Source organism: Hyperolius riggenbachi, chromosome 1 (genome assembly GCF_040937935.1).
Source record: "Hyperolius riggenbachi isolate aHypRig1 chromosome 1, aHypRig1.pri, whole genome shotgun sequence".
Classification (NCBI taxonomy): Eukaryota; Metazoa; Chordata; class Amphibia; order Anura; family Hyperoliidae; genus Hyperolius; species Hyperolius riggenbachi.
Window position 1 is genome coordinate 322,350,141 of NC_090646.1, and position 19,115 is coordinate 322,369,255.

The window sequence follows — 19,115 nt, forward strand, 5'->3', positions numbered from 1 at the left end:
GAAGCAGCTAGGTGGCCAGCCCATCACAGCAGAGAGCGATCATCATTACATCAGGCTGCTGGCTGCACAGTGAAAATAAGTTATATAAAGGTAATATATATTATATATTAAGTGATTCATCAATCATTCACCCACCACTGTCCACTAAGTAAAGTTCACTTAAAGGAATTTAGTTATTTAGATACCAGTTGCCGAAGGTTAAATAGGCAGGCATATGTTGGAGTAATCGCATCGTATCTTTTGTTACTATATGTTGTGGGTAGCGTAAGGTTAGATAAGTAAATACCACTTTCCATTCCTCTCTGTCACTCGCTGTTCTCATGCAGTAATTGATGTTCTTTTGGCTGACCTGAGCGACTCGTATAATAACCTGCAAGGACCCGGATATACTGCGCTGTGTATGCGCAGTATGTCCTTTCTTCTCCCCGTGCCCACGCTGAATGATGTCACCATACAGGAGTGCGCTTGCTCCTGTCCTGCGTGTACTTCTTACTGCAGTGGAGCACGTATACAGGAACGAGGGGAATTAGTGTGTTCCTGTATAGTAACATCATTCGCCATTGCGCAGTATGTCCGGGTCCTAGGTTATGCGAGTTGCCCAGGTCGGCCAAAAGAACATCAATTACTGTAGGTCAGGAGAACGTCGGGTGACGAGGGGAACGGAAGGTAAGTATTTGTTTATACCACCCTACCCACAACATATATTAAAAGAATCTATTCTGCAGCAGCAGCTGGTTCAATAACAAGTTTTCCTGCCCCTATGCTGCTTGGCAGACTTTGCTTATTCGTCATCACGTACTTAAAGGGAAGGTTTACGGAGTGGGAAAAAAAAATCCATATCCACTTACCTGGGGCTTCCTCCAGCCCGTGGCAGGCAGGAGGTGCCCTCGCCTCCGCTCCGGAGGCTCCCGGGTCGTCTCCGGTGGCCGACCCGACCTGGCCCGGCTGCTAGGTCGGGCTCTTCTGCGCTCCAATCTGCGCCTCACGGGGGCGCGCTGACGTCATCGGACGTCCTCTGGGCTGTACTGCGCAGGCGCAGTAGTTCTGCGCCTGTGCAGTACAGTCCGGAGGATGTCCGATGACGTCAGCACGCCCGCGTGGAACGCAGAAGAGCCCGACCTGGCAGCCGGCCTGGCCAGGTCGGGTCGGCCCCCGGGAGCCTGCGGAGCGGCGGCGAGGGCACCTCCTGCCTGCCATGGGCTGGAGGAAGCCCCAGGTAAGTGGATATGGATTTTTATTTTTTTCCCACTCCCTGAAACTTCCCTTTAAGTGCTGTCATCTTCCATCAAATTACAGCGCATCCATCATATAGTGCTGCTCCAAAGTATTTTCAACATCTCTGCCTCCCTCTGCCAAGGACATTGTACAATCCGTCCACTGCCGTCTTGTCCGTCAGCTGGGGGGGGGGGGCGCAATTTCAGTGCTTGCCATGGGCGCTGTTCTCCCTAGATACGCCTCTGGCTGCTGATCCATAGACCTCTCCCACCCAAAACTTTTTCATTGAACAGATCATTTCTTTAGCTAAATAGGTCTCCTGAAGCAAGGCTATATCTGCCTTTAACTTCTTAATGTGGCGTAGGACCAGGGATCTCTTAGTAGGGGTCCGTAGACCCTTAACATTCCATGATAGTATACGAAGAGGCATCAGCATTTAGTATGGGGTCTATTGACGTGTAACTGAAACATGTAATATGGATACAGCATACGATCGAAATAATACTTAGCATATACCACACTTCGATAGCATAAAACAGCCCAACCTGGAGACAAGACCCTCCCGCATCCCTAACCCCCCAAACAAGAAACCCCATCTGGAGCGCACCTCTACAAGGTATGGGATTTACCCAGACCTCAGCTCCCAAAACTTATTCGTGACCTCACTTCTTCCCTGTGAGGAAAGTTTTCTCTCCTAGTGCGCAGTGGCAAGGTATAGCCAGTCACGACGGTGAAAGCTAGAACAGAGGATATAGTCTTTTCTTCTTTCATCAGACCTCCCCTTATTGTTTCATTTAAATCAATTTCTTTTTTCCTTTGCATGTTCTACTGATAAGTACGTAGATGATTGTCAGTGCCCTAAAAATCATATTTAAAGACTTCATAATAAAGCCTTCCTTAACTGTTGAGTAATCCGGACGGTGTGCTGAATCTGTAGTATGTCAGCGGTGAATTAGGTGTAGAGTAGGATCTTAAGTGTCACTTTCCTCGTTGAAGGATTCCATGAATGTTTCTGCGTCACGGGCTGACTTGAATATATGATCCTTTTTCTGGTCATCCGTGATTCTCAGTGTGGCCGGATACATTAGCATGAATCTCACATTTTTACTGACACATAATGAGCACACTTTGTTAAATTGCTGTCTCGCTTTGGAAACCTCTAGGGAATAGTCGCTAAAGAGTCTTAAAGAGTGTTCTTGGTATTTGAGGGGTTGTTTCAGCTCCCTGTAGGCCTTCAATATGGCAAGTTTTTCCGTGAAATCAAGGAATTTCATGATGACCACCCGAGGTCCCTTTTGTGTACTACTGTCTTTAGGGGAGCCAACTCTATGCGCTCGTTCTATTTTGCAGGGAGATGTTAGTCCCAGCAGCTGTGGTAAAGTAACTGAGCATAGCTCATGAAGGGTGTTGGCTGCAAAGGATTCCGGAAGGCCTACCATTCTGAGGTTGTTCCTCCGTGATCTATTTTCTAGATCCTGCATTTTATCATACATTTCCTTGTTATTCGTTTCTAGCTTTTTAATGCGCTCTTTATGCTTGGCTCTGTCATCCTCAAGCTTAGAGATCCTATTTTCAGCTTGTTTAAGTCTATTTGTGTGGGCTAGGATGTCTTTTTGGATCTGCTTTAGGGATTGGGCTAGCGCGGATTGTATCATGTGGTGCAACTCCGGGGTCAGTTTAGACACTACCGCATCTGCAATTTCAGTGTAATCTAGTACCTCAGCGGGGTTTTCACCCTCTTCCGCTGGGTCATCTGCATCACTGACCTCGTCTTGCACGTATTTGCTTGCCGTCTCCTTAACCGGCGGAGAGGCCTGTCTTTCCTGCTGATTCCTCCGCTCCTTGCCCTTAGACGCCATCTTGGATGTATCGGCTGGGTTTTGTTTCTTGTCGGACCGAAGCAGATAACGGTCCATTCCAGGTTTCCCTATGAGGGTAATCTGCCGTCTCCTCCTGCTCTCACTGCGCTAAGCGGGCACTTTTGCTAGCAATAAAGCGGGCGTCCGCGATCGGAGCTCTCTACACCGCCGTCTTCCTCCTCAGGCGCCGGAACCGGAAGTCTCTCCATGGGTTTTAACTATCATCTGTATGCAGATGACACCCAAATCTATCTCCACACCCCTGACATATCCACCACTACCATGGACAAGGTCTCCTCCTGCCTATCTGCCATCTCCTCCTGGATGTCCGCTAGGTTCCTAAAACTAAATCTAGACAAAACGGAATTTATGATCTTCCCACCCCGGTCATCCCTGGACCTCCCAGATGTGCAGGTCACTGTTAACCACACTACTATTCACCCTACCTCTCAAGCCCGCTGTCTGGGTGTCACCCTGGACTCCGCACTCTCCTTCACTCCCCACATCCAAAACCTCACAAAGTCCTGCAACTTCCACCTTCGTAACATCTGTAAGATTCGCCCTTTCCTGACCCCTGCCACCACCAAACTCCTCATCCATGCCCTCATAATTTCCCGCCTCGACTACTGCAATGCCCTTCTGTCTGAACTCCCTAAGACCCGAATAGCCCCACTGCAGTCCATCATGAATGCGGCTGCCAGAATTATCTACTCCTCCCATCGCTCCACCAGGGCGGCTCCCCTCCGTGAATCCCTCCACATCTGATTCTGGACTGGCTTCCTATCCAGTCCAGAATCAGATTCAAGATATTGTGTCTGACCTACAAATCCATCCACAAAACCTGTCCAACCTACATTTCTGATCTTACTCAGAGATACACACCAAGCCGCTCACTCCGCTCCTCCAATGAACTTCGCCTGACCGTCCCCCGCATCACCCAGTCCCATGCACGCCTCCAAGACTTCTCAAGAGCCGCTCCGACACTATGGAACTCCCTACCTCCACCCATTAGGGCAGCCCCCTCCTTCAACACCTTCAAGAAGGCCCTCAAAACTCACCTTTTCACTCTTGCCTACCACCCCTCACAATTGCTCTAAACCCACAGCCGAACTCTGGTCCCCTACCTCTCGTGTCCCTACCTCTCCCTCTAGATTGTAAGCCTTTGGGCAGGGTCCTCACTCCTTTTGTGTCCTACCTGATCATGCACCTCTGTTACTGTGCACCCATGCTATGCATTTAAATGAACCTAACTTGCCTAACTCCATGCTCCCATCCAGTGACTGACTAAGCATTACCTTGTACTCATACTGTGCTGTGTGATCTGGTTTTCTTGTATTCCTGTATTGTCATATTGCTGTTTGTCACCCCTAAATATTGTCTGTAACCTAAATTAATGTCCAGCGCTGCGTAATATGTTGGCGCTTTATAAATATAACAAATAATAATAATAATAATAATAGATGTTTCCAAATCACCAGAAGGCAGAAAGGATGCAGCACTTGCAGAACAAGCTGGCAAATATGCTTTACAATGCGTTTAAGGGTGATGTCACAGCACAACGCAATAAAGGTACCACTGCCAGTAATCCTTCTACCATGTCCACGCAGGCAAGGACAGGAGGCACTAGCGATCTCATGGTGATGTCGGAGATGTGGACATTCTTTAGTCCAACTCCTCACCTTTAACTCTTCCGGATCCACCCTCCACCAACGCCTGGACCGGCAGGTAGCCGAGTACCTGGCCTTAAGTGTGGATGTAGACACTGTGAGCAGCGATGAACCTTTGGACTACTGGTTGTGCAGGCTTGACCTGTGGCCAGAGCTGTCCCAATTTGCCATCCAAGTTCTGTCTTGCCCTGTCTCAAGCGTCCTGTCAGAATGGACCTTCAGCGCAGCTGGAGCTATTGTCACTGAGAAGAGACGTCGCCTAAGTCACAAAAGTGTTCAGTACCTCACCTTTATCAAAATGAATGAGGCATGGATCCCGGAGGACTACTGCCCACCCGAAGACTAAGTCAGTCCCCACACACAGCATCTCTGCCTGCACACCATGTGACTGCCTGCCCCAAGACTAAGTCGCTCCCCACACAGCACCTCTGCCTGCAGGCCGCTTGACTGCCTTCTCCGCCACCACCAACAGGGTCCAGGACTCCAGATGGATTCCTGAATTTTTAAGGCCGCTATACTACTTTTTCTGGTGCGTGTACATGCCTGCCTAATTTGTATGGCTGCACTGCAGCTGCAACAACAAAACAAAAGGCATGTACATGTGCCAATTCCCCTTCTTGATCATTACCTTGCCGTGGTGAAGGGGCTTGCGTATCACAATGAAGCAATGACCGACGGCTATATGAGTGTCTCGGGGGGGCGGAAGGGGGGACACCCAAGATAATAAGGTTGTTGCTTCATTGTGTCATTGTGGACAGACCAAATTTGATCAGCTGGACAGTCACTGTTGTTCTATCATTGAGCTACCACAGCCCGGCGACCATATGGGCTTGAAAACCGCCCAGGGCCTGCACTCTCGCCATGGTGCGCACCAGTCCAGCACAGCCGTCTCTACACAAACAGCTGTTTGCGGTGCGTTACACAGTGAGTTTGGTGTGTCAGTGTGAAGCAGCAGGGCCGGGCCAAGGCATAGGCTGGAGAGGCTCCAGCCTCAGGGCGCAGAGTAGGAGGGGGTGCACAATTCATTCAGCTGTCATTCCTAATTGTGTTTGAAGCAGAAAGAAATAAGAAAAGGGGATACATAGCAGTGACTGCAAGCCAGATAACTAGATAGTAAGGTGTTGGGGAGGTTGTGGGCCCTGTGGCCCTCTTAGTCTAATAGTAATCAGTGTGTGATGGCTGGGGTGGCAGGGATGGAGGGGCGCACTTTGGTGTCTCAGCCTTGGGTGCTGGAGGACCTTGTCCCAGCTCTGTGAAGCAGTACTCTAATTACACTCCCTGATTGATGTATACACATGCAAGGTGTTTTAAAGCACTTTAGGCCTGCAATTTAGCATTCAATGTGATTTCTGCCCTTAAAACGCTGCTTTGCGTCAAATCCAGATTTTTCCCCGGGACCTTTGGAATCTATCCCACTCATCCATGCAAAAACTAAGATGTTAGACCCCTTCAAACATATTTTCCATCACTTTTGTGGCCAGCATAAGTGTTTCTAGTTTTCAAAGTTCGCCTCCCCATTGAAGTCTATTGCGGTTCGCGAAAGTTTGCGCGAAATGAACTTTTGCAGTAAAAATTCTAACTTATTATACTGGGTGCCTATTTGCATACAGACCGCTCTGCTCCATCAGGTGGAATGATACCGTCCTCCTTATATCTACTTAGGGCCTGAGCCCACTAATGTAGTTGTGTCTGCTTTTCAGCAACACATCAATGTTACAGATGCTGAAAGGTGGACAGAAGTGGTCATTACTGCGTGAGTGGGCTTGGGCCCTTAAGGTTAACCACTTGCCGACCGCCAATAGCCAATGTGCAGCGGGTCCTGGGACGCTGTTATGCACGCGCATCCGCCGGCAATAGGCTTCGCCCACCTACGACGTTAACCCGCCGGCCGTTTGGAAGCGCCCGCGGGTTGTTAACCCCTCAATCGCCGCATGGAAAGCGTATAATACGCTTTGTAATGTATACAAAGAGTATTATACGGGCTGCTTCCTGCCCTGGTGGTCCCAGTGATCGAGGGACCACCAGGGCAGGCTGCAGCCACCCTAGTCTGCACCCAAACACACTGATCCTGCCCCTCCTGCCCCCTGATCGCCCACAGCACCCCTCAGACCCCCCCTGCTCACCCACCCAGACCTCATGTTTGCACCCAATCACCCCCCTAATCACCCATCAATCACTCCCTGTCACTATCTGTCAATGCTATTTTGTAGATTAGGTTCTAAACTGCCCTCTGTGGGCTCCTGATCACCCCCCACACCCTCAGATTCTCCCCAGACCCCCCCCCCCCCCCGTGTACTGTATACATCTATTCTCCCCTGTAATCACCCACTGATCACCTGTCAATCACCCATCAATCACCCCCTGTCACCACCTGTCACTGCCACCCATCAGATGAGACCCTAACCTGCCCCTTGTGGGCACCTGATCACCCACCCACACCCTCAGATTGCCCACAGACCCACCCTCAGATCACCTCCAAAAGTGCATTGTTTACATCTGCTCTCCCCTCTAATCACCAAGTGATCACCCATCAATCACCCATCAGACACCCCGTCACCACCTGTCACTGCTACCCATCAGATCAGACCCTAATCTGCCCCTTGTGGGCACCCAATCACCCACCACGCCCTCAAATAGCCCCCAAAACCCCCTCTGATCAACTCACCAGTGCACTGCTTGCATATATTCTCCCCTGTAATCACCTACTGATCACCTATCAATTACCCCGTCACCACCTGTCACTGCTATCCATCAGATCAGACCCTAATCTGCCCCTTGCGGGCACCCAATCACCCGCCCACAGCCTCAGATAGCCCCCCCAGACCCCCTCTGATCAACTCGCCAGTGCATTGCTTGCATATATTCTCCCCTGTAATCACCTACTGATCACCCATCAATCATCCCGTCACCCCCTGTCACCACCTGTCACTGCTACCCATCAGATCAGACCCTAATCTGCCCCTTGCGGGCACCCAATCACCCGCCCACACCCTCAGATAGCCCCCCAGACCCCCTCTGATCACCTCCCCAGTGCATTATTTACATCTGTTCTCCCCTCTAATCACCCACTGATCACCCATCAATCACCCCCTGTCACTGCTACCCATCATACCCATCAGACCAGACCCTCATCTGCCCCTTGCGGGCACCCAATGACCTGCCCACACCCTCAGATCGCCCTCAGACCCCCTTCCGATCACCTCCCCAGTGCATTGATTGCATCTATTCTCCCCTCTAATCTAGGCTGACCAGATGTCCTCTTTTCCCCGGACAGGTCCTCCCAGGTTTTTGAAATGTCTGGGGTGAAGAGAGCTGAACACAGAGCGAGTCAGAAGAGCCGATTGAAGCGATAGAGAGCCGAACAGCCAAGACTCAGTCCAGTGTTTTCCCCAGAGCCTATCAGCTGGGCAGTAGTGTTGTCCGGATCATGAATGATTTGGATCTTTGATCCGGATCTTTTTTGTGAGTCGAATCATCCGAATCATTACAATGAACGAATGATCCGGATGATTCGACTCACAAAAAAGATCCGGATCAAAGATCCGAATCGTTCATGATCCGGACAACACTACTGCCCAGCTGATAGGCTCTAGGGAAAACACTGGACTGAGTCTTGGCTGTTCGGCTCTCTGTCTCTTCAATCGGCTCTACTGACCCGCTCTGTGTTCGACTCTCTTCACCCAGGACATTTCAAAAACCTGTGAGGACCTGTCCGGGGAAAAAAAGACATCTGGTCAGCCTACTCTAATCACCCCCGGAGGTACCCATCAATCACCTCCTGTCACCACCCGTCACCCCCTAGCACTCCTATCCATCAGATCAGGCCCTAATGTGCCCCCTGCAGGCTTCTGATCACCCGGTTAAACCCTCACCCGCCCCACCGCAGTGACAGAATTTTTTTTTTCTGATCACTGCTGGTACGACTTAATTGTGCCTGAGACCAACCGTTATGCCACACAATACGCAACCGCCAATCCAAGAAGCTACTATGCCCAGCCTTTTCAGTGGAAGCCACTCCAAGTTTCCGAACGTAACATTTTTTTGGGGCCTTCTCCTTAACATGGGTCTAGTCAAAAAGAATGTATTGCGGTCTTATTGGTCTACGCACCTAATACATCCCATGTTCTCTGCTGCCATGTCCAGGTCACGATTTGAGAACATCCTGCGCTTCCTGCACTTCAGTGCCAATACAACCTGTCATCTAAGAGGCCACCCCTCATAGACCACCTGTTATCAAAATTTGCAGATGCTTATACCCCTGAACAGTCATTTTGAGGCATTTGGTTTCTAGACTACTCCTCACGGTTTTGGACCCCTAAAATGCCAGGGCAGTATAGGAAGCCCACAAGTGACCCCATTTTAGAAAGAAGACACCCCAAGGTATTCCATTAGGTGTATGATAAGTTCATAGAAGATTTTATTTTTTGTCAATAGTTAGCAGAAATTGATTTTTATTGTTTTTTTTCACAAAGTGTCATTTTCCACTAACTTGTGACAAAAAATAAAATCTTCTATGAAGTCACCATACACCTAATGGAATACCTTGGGGTGTCTTCTGTCTAAAATGGGGTCACTTGTGGGGTTCCTATACTTCCCTGGCATTTTAGGGGCCCTAAACCGTGAGGAGTAGTCTAGAAACCAAATGCCTCAAAATGACCTGTGAATAGGACGTTGGGCCCATTAGCGCACCTAGGCTGCAAAAAAGTGTCACACATGTGGTATTGCCGTACTCAGGAGAAGTAGTATAATGTGTTTTGGGGTGTATTTTTACACATACCCATGCTGGGTGGGAGAAATATCTCTGTAAATGGACAATTGTGTGTAAAAAAAATAAAAAAATCTCATTTACAGAGATATTTCTCCCACACAGCATGGGTATGTGTAAAAATACACCCCAAAACACATTATACTATTTCTCCTGAGTATGGCGATACCACATGTGTGACACTTTTTTGCAGCCTATGTGCGCTAAGGGGTCCAAAGTCCTATGAGCACCTTTAGGCTTTACAGGGGTGCTTACAATTTAGCACCCCCCAAAATGCCAGGACAGTAAACACACCCCATAAATGACCCCATTTTGGAAAGTAGACATCCCAAAGTATTCAGAGAGGGGCATGGTAAGTCCGTGGCAGATTTCTTGTAATGGAAACTTTCTTTTATTTATTTTTTTTTGTCACAAAGTGTAATTTTACGCTAACTTGTGACAAAAAATAAAATCTTCTATGAACTCACCATGCCTCTTAGTGAATACTTTGGGATGTCTTCTTTCCAAAATGGGGTTATTTGGGGCTTATTTATACTATCCTGGAGTTCTAGCACCTCCTGAAACCTGACAGGTGGTCAGAAAAGTCAGAGCTGCTTCAAAGTGGGAAAATTCACTTTTTGCACCATAGTTTGTAAACGCTATAACTTTTACCCAAACCAATCAATATACACTTATTGGTTTTTTTTATCAGACATGTAGTACAATATATTTGGACAAAAATGTACATAGAAATTTTACTTTATTTGAAAAATGTCAGCACAGAATGTTAAAAAAATCATTTTTTTTGACTAAATTCAGGTCTTTTTTGACGAATATAATAAAAACTAAAAATCACAGGAGCAATCAAATAGCACCAAAAGAAAGCTGTATTAGTGACAAGAAAAGGATGTAAAATTAATTTAGATGGTAGGTTGTATGACCGAGCAATAAACTGTTAAAGCTGCAGTGGTCTGAATGGAAAAAAAGTGTCTGGTCCTTAAAGAGAACCCGAGGTGGGATTTTATTATGCTAGTGGGGCACAGAGGCTGGTTGTGCAATCTAAGACCAGCCTCCGTTGCCCCATGGTGTGCCTCCATGTCCCCCCTGCGCGCCGCTATACCCCCGCAGTGCTGGCGACACGCAGCATGTCGCCAGCACAATGTTTACCTAAGCGCTGTCTGTCAGCGCCACTCCCCCGCCTCCTCCGCATCGGCGATACCCGCCCGTGTCCCTTCCCTCCCGCTGATAGGAGGGAAGTGACGTAGGTGGGTAGCGCCGATGCGGAGGAGGCGGGGGAGCGGCGCTGACTGACAGCGCATAGGTAAAGCGCATAGGTAAACATTGTGCTGGCGACGCGTTGCGTGTCGCCAGCACTGCGGGGGGTATAGCGGCGCGCATGGAGGCACAACCAGCCTCTGTGCCCCAGTAACATAATTAAATCCCACCTCGAGTTCTCTTTAAGAGGTTTTATGAGTGCAGTCCTTAAGTGGTTAAAGTGTCCTATTTGACAGTATTCTACTTTACCAACAGTCTTTCAAAATGCACAAAGGTAACCTCTAAGTCATTATTAACAGGAGTATTTGGATCAAAAATGGTCTCAACATCAATCACGTCTCCTCCGAAAATCAATTATGCCCATATTGCTGCCAGACAGGGATGCTCATCCAGATTCCGGATATACCCGGGTAACCCGGATATCCGAACTTTTTTACACTATCCGATTCGGATTCGGATTTTTTTAAAAATTTGGATAGCTATCTGCGGATATTTGGGCGTATTACTCGGATATCCGCGGATATTGCAGATATCCCGATCTTTATCTTTGTGTTTCGTGAAGGGAACTAATGTACCCTTCTTAAACTTGAAGATTGTATACAAATGTAAGCAGACTGCAGAGTGGCGCAGCGGAAGGGTGCTGGGCCCATAACCCAGAAGTTAATGGAATGAAACCATCCTCTGCTAGGCATGATTTCATTTTTGCACCTCGCTTTATCGCATGGCTAAAACGGTTTCCATAGCCCTGTAAGAGAAAGTGTAATAAGGGCCTTGCCTTAACGTAGATATTACGGTAGCTAAGACTACTCCTGGGCCTTTCTTGTAGTTGAAGAGATGAGTGAACTGGCTGGCTACAGCATGTAACGTTGGTGGTATAGTGGTGAGCATAGCTGCCTTCCAAGCAGTTGACCTGGGTTAAATTCCTGGCCATTGTATGTGAGCTTGCTTTTGACATCCTACAAATCCCTGGAAGACAAGATCCATGAACGAGGAGGAGGGTGGTTTTTTACCTTCCAAAACATTTTGGAAGCTATTTAAAGGGCACTTCCGGTTTTTCTATCCCGATATCCGAATAGGTCGGATATCCACGGATAATGCGTCCGGATATCCACGGATATCTAAAAGGTCGGATTTGAATATCCGAACCGGATCCGGATATCTGGGTATCCGGATCCAGATCAATTCGGATTTTAAATAGTACTATCCGAGCACCCCTGCTGCCAGGAGCCCAAGGCTAACAAGAGAATCTAAAAACAATTGCAACTGCATCAACGCAATGAAATCAATCAGCTGCCAAGGGAAGAACAGAGCCCAGCCTCATGGCTCTGACACTCAGATTAGGCAAGAAAAAAAAGTTCTTTCTTGCCTAAAAAAAAAACTTTAACAAACATTTTTGTCCTTGACATGGAACTCCACATTTGTTTTTTGAACTCTTAAACTAAAAAAAATTTGGGGGACACCTCGACCTGAATTTAGACCCACCTTGCCAAGCCCCATAGATGAGAGTCGTTTGATGTTGCAGGGACTTGGTCTCAGAAATAGAAGTGCATTCGCCCATAACAGCCACCCTGCCATTCAGGGGCGTTTCTAGGGTCCTTGGAGATCGGGGGCACCTGTGGGCACCAGGCCGCGGCAAAAAATGGGCATGACCATGAGGTGAGTGGGCGTGGCCATGGGTGGGGCCAAATGTACATGAACTTAGCAGCAGTGTAAGCTACAGATAACGGGCCTGCCCATCGAAATATTGGATGGAGCCCCCTGTCCTTTATTTGGATAATTTACACTCAGCATAGGCATAGATCAAAGATGTATACGCACATACAATTTTGATTGGTCAATCACTGACCCCCAATTTTACCACCCCCGTGCAGTAAGTGGGCCAACAGACAATGAATTTTATGAACAGAGCTAAAATTGGCTAATCAAAATTGTATGTGTGTACCAGGCTTTACAGCTAATACTGTACATACTGAAAGTAGCAGGGATCAGCATACAATATAGCTAGTTTACAATCAGTAAAGGCACAGAGTAACACCTTACACTGTACACACTGGAGGTAAATCAGCACACAGTTAGGGCACTAGAGAACAGCGTATACTGTACATACTGTAGGCAGCAGAATTCAGCACACTGCAGCTAGCGTGCCAAAAATATGAGGATCACGTTGTGTGGCGTGCTTATCGTGCCGCACCGAAAAATGGGTGGGCCATGGACCAGAATATAGGTGTGGTAACGGGTGGAGACAAATTTACATGAACCTAGCAATGGTGGGACATTAGATTATGACAGTGGTGGCAAACCTTTTGGAGGCCAAGTGCCCAAACTGCAACCCAAAAGTCACTTATCTATCGCAAAGTGGCAACAGCAATTTAAACTAAATACTGTCCAAACGTTTTAACTCATACATGAACATTATGGAAAATCCAAGTTGAAAATAAACTGTGAAGATAAACAATTTCATCCATCCTACTCCTGAAAATGTATTCAATTTTTTAGAACCTCCCAGTTTTATTTTCTGTTTTAAAAAGCTAAAAAAGTAGGTTTAATGCTATTGTCTCATATGATAAGGATTCAGCTTTTCCCATAGTCTCGCAGTTAGCAATTATGTGACTCCCAACAAGACAAATTCAGCAATCATGAGGCCCGCAACAAATCATGAGTGGGATGTGGGGGGATGGGTGGAAAAACAAGGGGTGGGGGAGAGCGCACTCAGGTTGTCATTCAATAAAAATGGCCAGCCGGCCGTGGAATATTCTCACCTGGATCTGTGGCTGACTGTCCCATACGGGGTGGCCAGCAGAAAGGCTTTGTCCCACTTGGACCGGGGACCAAGTCTTGGCAGAAGTCCTCCTCCACAAGGCGTGAAGACGATAGCCTCCTTCAGAGCTGTAGTAGCAGGCTGCTGTTCTGGTATATTTTCCACCTAGCCTGAGTGCTGTGATGCCACTATAGGCGGCTGCACTGTCAGGCAGTCGTGGGTGGATTAAGAAATTTGAGTTTAAGCGATTTGCCAGTGCAAGTGTATGCAAGTAGGAAATAGACGGCGGCTGCCGTGTGAATCAAAAGTAAAAACTTTTATTGTAGCTAAGCAACGCGTTTCAGAGGGCTCAACCCTCTTTCATCAGGCTAAAATATTGTTACAATTGAGATGGGTTTATATACTATGCACTCTTCATTGATTGGTGTGACATGGAGTGGGAGATTATCCAATCCCACGTCAGTATGCTGATATGCTGGTGGACCATGATGCATTGTAGTTAAAATGAAGTCGCTGTGAGTGGGTTATTCTCATCGCAAGAAGGGTTTAAAAGGAAAGGAAGGGATGCTCTCAAATAGAGATCCATGGGTAAATGGATGCTTTGAATACTTAATTAGATAATTGAGGAACTTTATATATATAAATCCCACTTTATATGGATTATGTCATGTGTTAGTGCCACATCATTAAACTGTATAATAATATATCTATGGCTCATAATACATAGAAATGGGTCATGCCATAATATTGTCACATATGTAAAGCTATTAGTGTTGTCCGGATCATGAACGATTCGGATCTTTGATCCGAATCTATTTTGTGAGTCGAATCATCTGAATCATCAAAATGAGTGATTCGGATCGCAAAAGGGGCGGGGCCAGGAGAGACATGCCCCCTTCCAGCGGGCAGCGGGGTCCTGGAAGCAGAGCAGAGATGGATAGATAGAGGTAGAGAGGACATGGGGGCCACTGCCAGATATGTGTAGAGCACACATACTGGCTGAAATGTGCTGCTCATTATAGGCTGTCTGTTCCTAGTTGTGCACAGTGATCACATTGGAAACTTTTGGCTCAGCACAGCTCAGTAACTTTGCAGGCACTGTGATTGCAGCGCAATATGATCCTCATGATCCTCCTGCACTCGGCACTAAACAGCTGCACTTATCTTCTGGGAATGCTTTCTTTCACTGTGCGACGTTTCCATTCAAGGTATACAGATGAACATGTAGATGAAATATATGTAAAGCATATGATTGCAGCATGTGGGTACAGTGGCGTAGCTAAGGAGCTGTGGGCCCCGATGCAAGTTTTACAATGGGGGCCCCCAAGCACTCTATACATAACAATTGATACGTCGCACCAAAAACTGGTAATGGCAACTACAGTGTCAGAGGTGCAAGAAGGGGATGGGGAACAGCTAGTTAATAATTACCACTATTCAAAGTATCTATAGAAGTGATTATTATGAACACAGGACCAATAGAGAGGTAATACTGCAGTTGAGGGAGGGCCCTTCGGGGCCCCTCTGGCCCAAGGGCCCCGATGCGGTCGCTACCTCTGCACCCCCTATTGCTACGCCCCTGTGTGGGTATTGTGTGCAAGCAAACATTTATGCTCTCTGCTTCCCTCCTCCCTTCTCTGTCCACTCATTGCCCTCTGTCCATCTTCTCCCCTTCTCTGTGTGTCCACCCCCCTCCCCCTCTCCTGTCCTGCTAGTCATTTCACCCCCCGAATGCTTCCCTTGTAAAATGATCCGAGATTCGGATCAAAGATCCGGATCTTTTCAATGATCCGATTCGAATCATCCGGATCATTGAAAAGATCCGAACTTCCCATCTCTAAAAGCTATGGTGTTGAATTATATCATATTGGAGTATTATGTGAGTGTATTATCACCACATCTGCTTCAGACAGATGTTAATCCATCAGCTCATTGGCAAACATGTACCAAAAGGCATCAAAGACTTGTAGTTAAAGAGACTCCGTAACAAAAATTGCATCCTGTTTTTTATCATCCTACAAGTTCAAAAAGCTATTCTAATGTGTTCTGGCTTACTGCAGCACTTTATACTATCACTGTCTCTGTAATAAATCAACTTATCTCTCTCTTGTCAGACTTGTCAGCCTGTGTCTGGAAGGCTGCCAAGTTCTTCAGTGTTGTGGTTCTGCTATGAACTCCCCCTTCCAGGCCTCTGCATGCACACTGCCTGTGTGTTATTTAGGATTAGAGCAGCTTCTCTCTTCTCTCTTATCTTTTACAAGCTGGATAAATCGTCCTCTGAGCTGGCTGGGCTTTCACATACTGAAGAATTACAGACAAGGGCAAAGCTGTTTGCAGGAAGAAACAAGCAGCCTGAAACTTCAGTGCATGAGAACAGGGGGAAAGAAACACACAAATAATCTCTTGAGATTCAAAAGGAAGGCTGTATACAGCCTGCTTGTGTATGAATGTATTTTCTATGTGTGGACATACTGTACATCAACCTACTTCCTGTTTTGGTGGCCATTTTGTTTGTTTATAAACAAACTTTTTAAAACTGTTTTTAACCACTTTTAATGCGGCAAGGAGCGGCGAAATTGTGTCAGAGGGTAATAGGAGATGTCCCCTAACGCACTGGTATGTTTACTTTTGTGCAATTTTAACAATACAGATTCTCTTTAAAGTTAGGACTGGCTGCATTGTGGGAAGTCTGGTTCAAACTGATGGTGATAAAAAAGATAATTCAATTAATGGAATTCCAAAAACCTTCAAACTGTAGAACATACTTAGTTTTAGACAATGGTGGTGTTACCAGACTTTACAAATGCATGAAATCATCAGAAAAGGGGAAAAGACAATAATTATGCAAATATAATTCAAGGGGGGGTTAGCAGGGGGTTAAGAACCAACAGATGGCGCTGGTGTGTCACTAACCTATGATGAATAAACATCGCTTCTCGGCCTTTTGGCTAAGATCAAGTGTAGTATCTGTTCTTATCAGTGGGGAAACCTTGGGGGGCCTGGAAGGATGGCACTGTGGCAGGGTGTCCTTCCTAGTCATAATTCCCACGGTCTGGTGGAATGGATCTACTCCTGGTCGAGGCTGAATGGCTGAGGGCTTTGCTTAGGCGTACTGCCCCTGGAAGTGGCACTCCAGGTGCACCTGAAAAAACCTGAGATGTGGCAGATCTCAGGCGGAAGTAGGGTGCTTTGGTCTGTACTGCCCATATGCATAGCCAACTAACGCAGCTCCCCGGCCTTTTGGCTAGAGAGAGTGCGGAATTTTTATCACTCCGGCCGCAAGGTCGGGGCCAGCTTGCTGGCACCGGGGACTTCGGTTTCCAGGGGACTTCGGTTCCCACCTGGCTCCCTCTCGGAGGAGCCACGGACCATGTGGATGGCCACATGGCCCAGGCCCTGTGGGCAACCACAGGGCAGTCCAGGGTCCTCCAGCCCTTCGGGTGTTGGAGGATGCCGCCAGTGTCCTCCGACTCTCGGGTTGGAGGATGCTTAGTACCCCCTGCGCCGATGGCAAAGGGGGATAAGTTCCCTTCGGGGAACACCGGAAGGGCCCTGCTGTATTGTGGGGCCGTGGCTACTCGTGCACATTTTGTGGGGGTGCTTTAGGGCACTCACGCTTTTTCCGCGCACGGGGCTAATAGCCTTGCTTACCCGGGACTCCTGTTGCATGCAACAGGAGCCAAGACAAGCTAAAAAAAAAAGATGGATTAACATCTGTCTGAAGCAGATGTGGTGATAATACACTCACATAATACTCCAATATGATGGAATTCAACACCATAGCTTTACATATGTGACAATATTATGGCATGACCCATTATGAGCCATAGATATATTATTATACAGTTTAATGATGTGGCACTAACACATGACATAATCCATATAAAGTGGGACGTTCCTCAATTATCTAATTAAGTATTCAAAGCATCCATTTACCCATGGATCTCTATTTGAGAGCATCCCTTCCTTTCATTTTAAACCCTTCTTGCGATGAGAATAACCCACTCACAGCGACTTCATTTTAACTACAATGCATCATGGTCCACCAGCATATCAGCATACTGACGTGGGATTGGATAATCTCCCACTCCATGTCACACCAATCAATGAAGAGTGCATAGTATATAAACCCATCTCATTTGTAACAATATTTTAGCCTGATGAAAGAGGGTTGAGCCCTCTGAAACGCATTGCTTAGCTACAATAAAAGTTTTTACTTTTGATTCACACGGCAGCCGCCGTCTATTTCCTACTTGCATACACTTGCATTGGCAAATCGCTTAAACTCAAATTTCTTAATCCACCCACGACTGCCTGACAGTGCAGCCGCCTATAGTGGCATCACAGCACTCAGGCTAGGTGGAAAATATACCAGAACAGCAGCCTGCTACTACAGCTCTGAAGGAGGCTATCGTCTTCACGCCTTGTGGCGGAGGACTTCTGCCAAGACTTGGTCCCCGGTCCAAGTGGGACAAAGCCTTTCTGCTGGCCACCCCGTATGGGACAGTCAGCCACAGATCCAGGTGAGAATATTCCACGGCCGGCTGGCCATTTTTATTGAATGACAACCTGAGTGCGCTCTCCCCCACCCCTTGTTTTTCCACCCATCCCCCCACATCCCACTGTCTACTGCAGATTATATACCACCTAGAGTGGCACCCAAGAGAGCAGCACCCTTCGATGACAACTACACAGACTTGCACAGTATTGTCAAGATCGCTCCCTCTGTCCAACACAGGGGTTTAGGCTCTTTTCCTCTTCACAACAAATCATGAGGCACCCAACAAGACAAATTCAGCAATCATGAGGCCTCCAACAAATCATGAGGCCCCCAACAAGACAAATTCAGCAATCTTGAGGCCCCCAACAAATCATAAGGCTCCCAACAAGTCAAATTCAGCAGTCATGAGGCACATAAATAGACAGCATTTCACATAAATAGGCAGAATGCCCCCTTAATATGGTAGCCCCCCAAGTTAGGTAGTGAGTGACAGGGACCCCCAGGTTAGCTAGTGAGTGACAGGCGCCTTCAGTTAGGTAGTGAGTGACAGGGACCCCGATAGTGAGTGCCAGGGAGCCCCTTTAGGTAGTGAGTGAGTGCCAGGGAGCCCCTTCAGGCAGTGAGTGAGTGCCAGGGAGCCCCTTCAGGCAGTGAGTGAGTGCCAGGGAGCCCCTTCAGGCAGTGAGTGAGTGCCAGGGAGCCCCTTCAGGCAGTGAGTGAGTGCCAGGGAGCCCCTTCAGGCAGTGAGTGAGTGCCAGGGAGCCCCTTTAGGCAGTGAGTGCGTGCCAGGGAGCCCCTTTAGGCAGTGAGTGAGTGCCAGGGAGCCCCTTCAGGCAGTGAGTGAGTGCAAGGGAGCCCCTTCAGGCAGTAAGTGAGTGCCAGGGAGCCCCTTCAGGCAGTGAGTGAGTGCCAGGGAGCCCCTTCAGGCAGTGAGTGAGTGCTAGGGAGCCCCTTTAGGCAGTGAGTGAGTGCCAGGGAGCCCCTTTAGGCAGTGAGTGAGTGCCAGGGAGCCCCTTTAGGGAGTGAGTGACAGGGAGCTCCTTTAGGCAGTGAGTGAGTGACAGGGAGCCCCTTTAGGGAGTGAGTGAGTGAGTGG

General features: G+C 47.8%; 1 protein-coding gene and 1 pseudogene across 4 annotated transcripts in view; both read left to right on the plus strand.

Annotated features, from left to right (window-relative positions):
- The window catches only part of LOC137509743 (cyclic AMP-responsive element-binding protein 3-like protein 3), a 638,953-nt gene that overhangs the window by 83,593 nt on the left and 536,245 nt on the right, over positions 1-19,115 (plus strand). The window lies entirely within an intron of this gene.
- Positions 16,447-16,589, plus strand: LOC137533091 (U2 spliceosomal RNA; annotated as a pseudogene).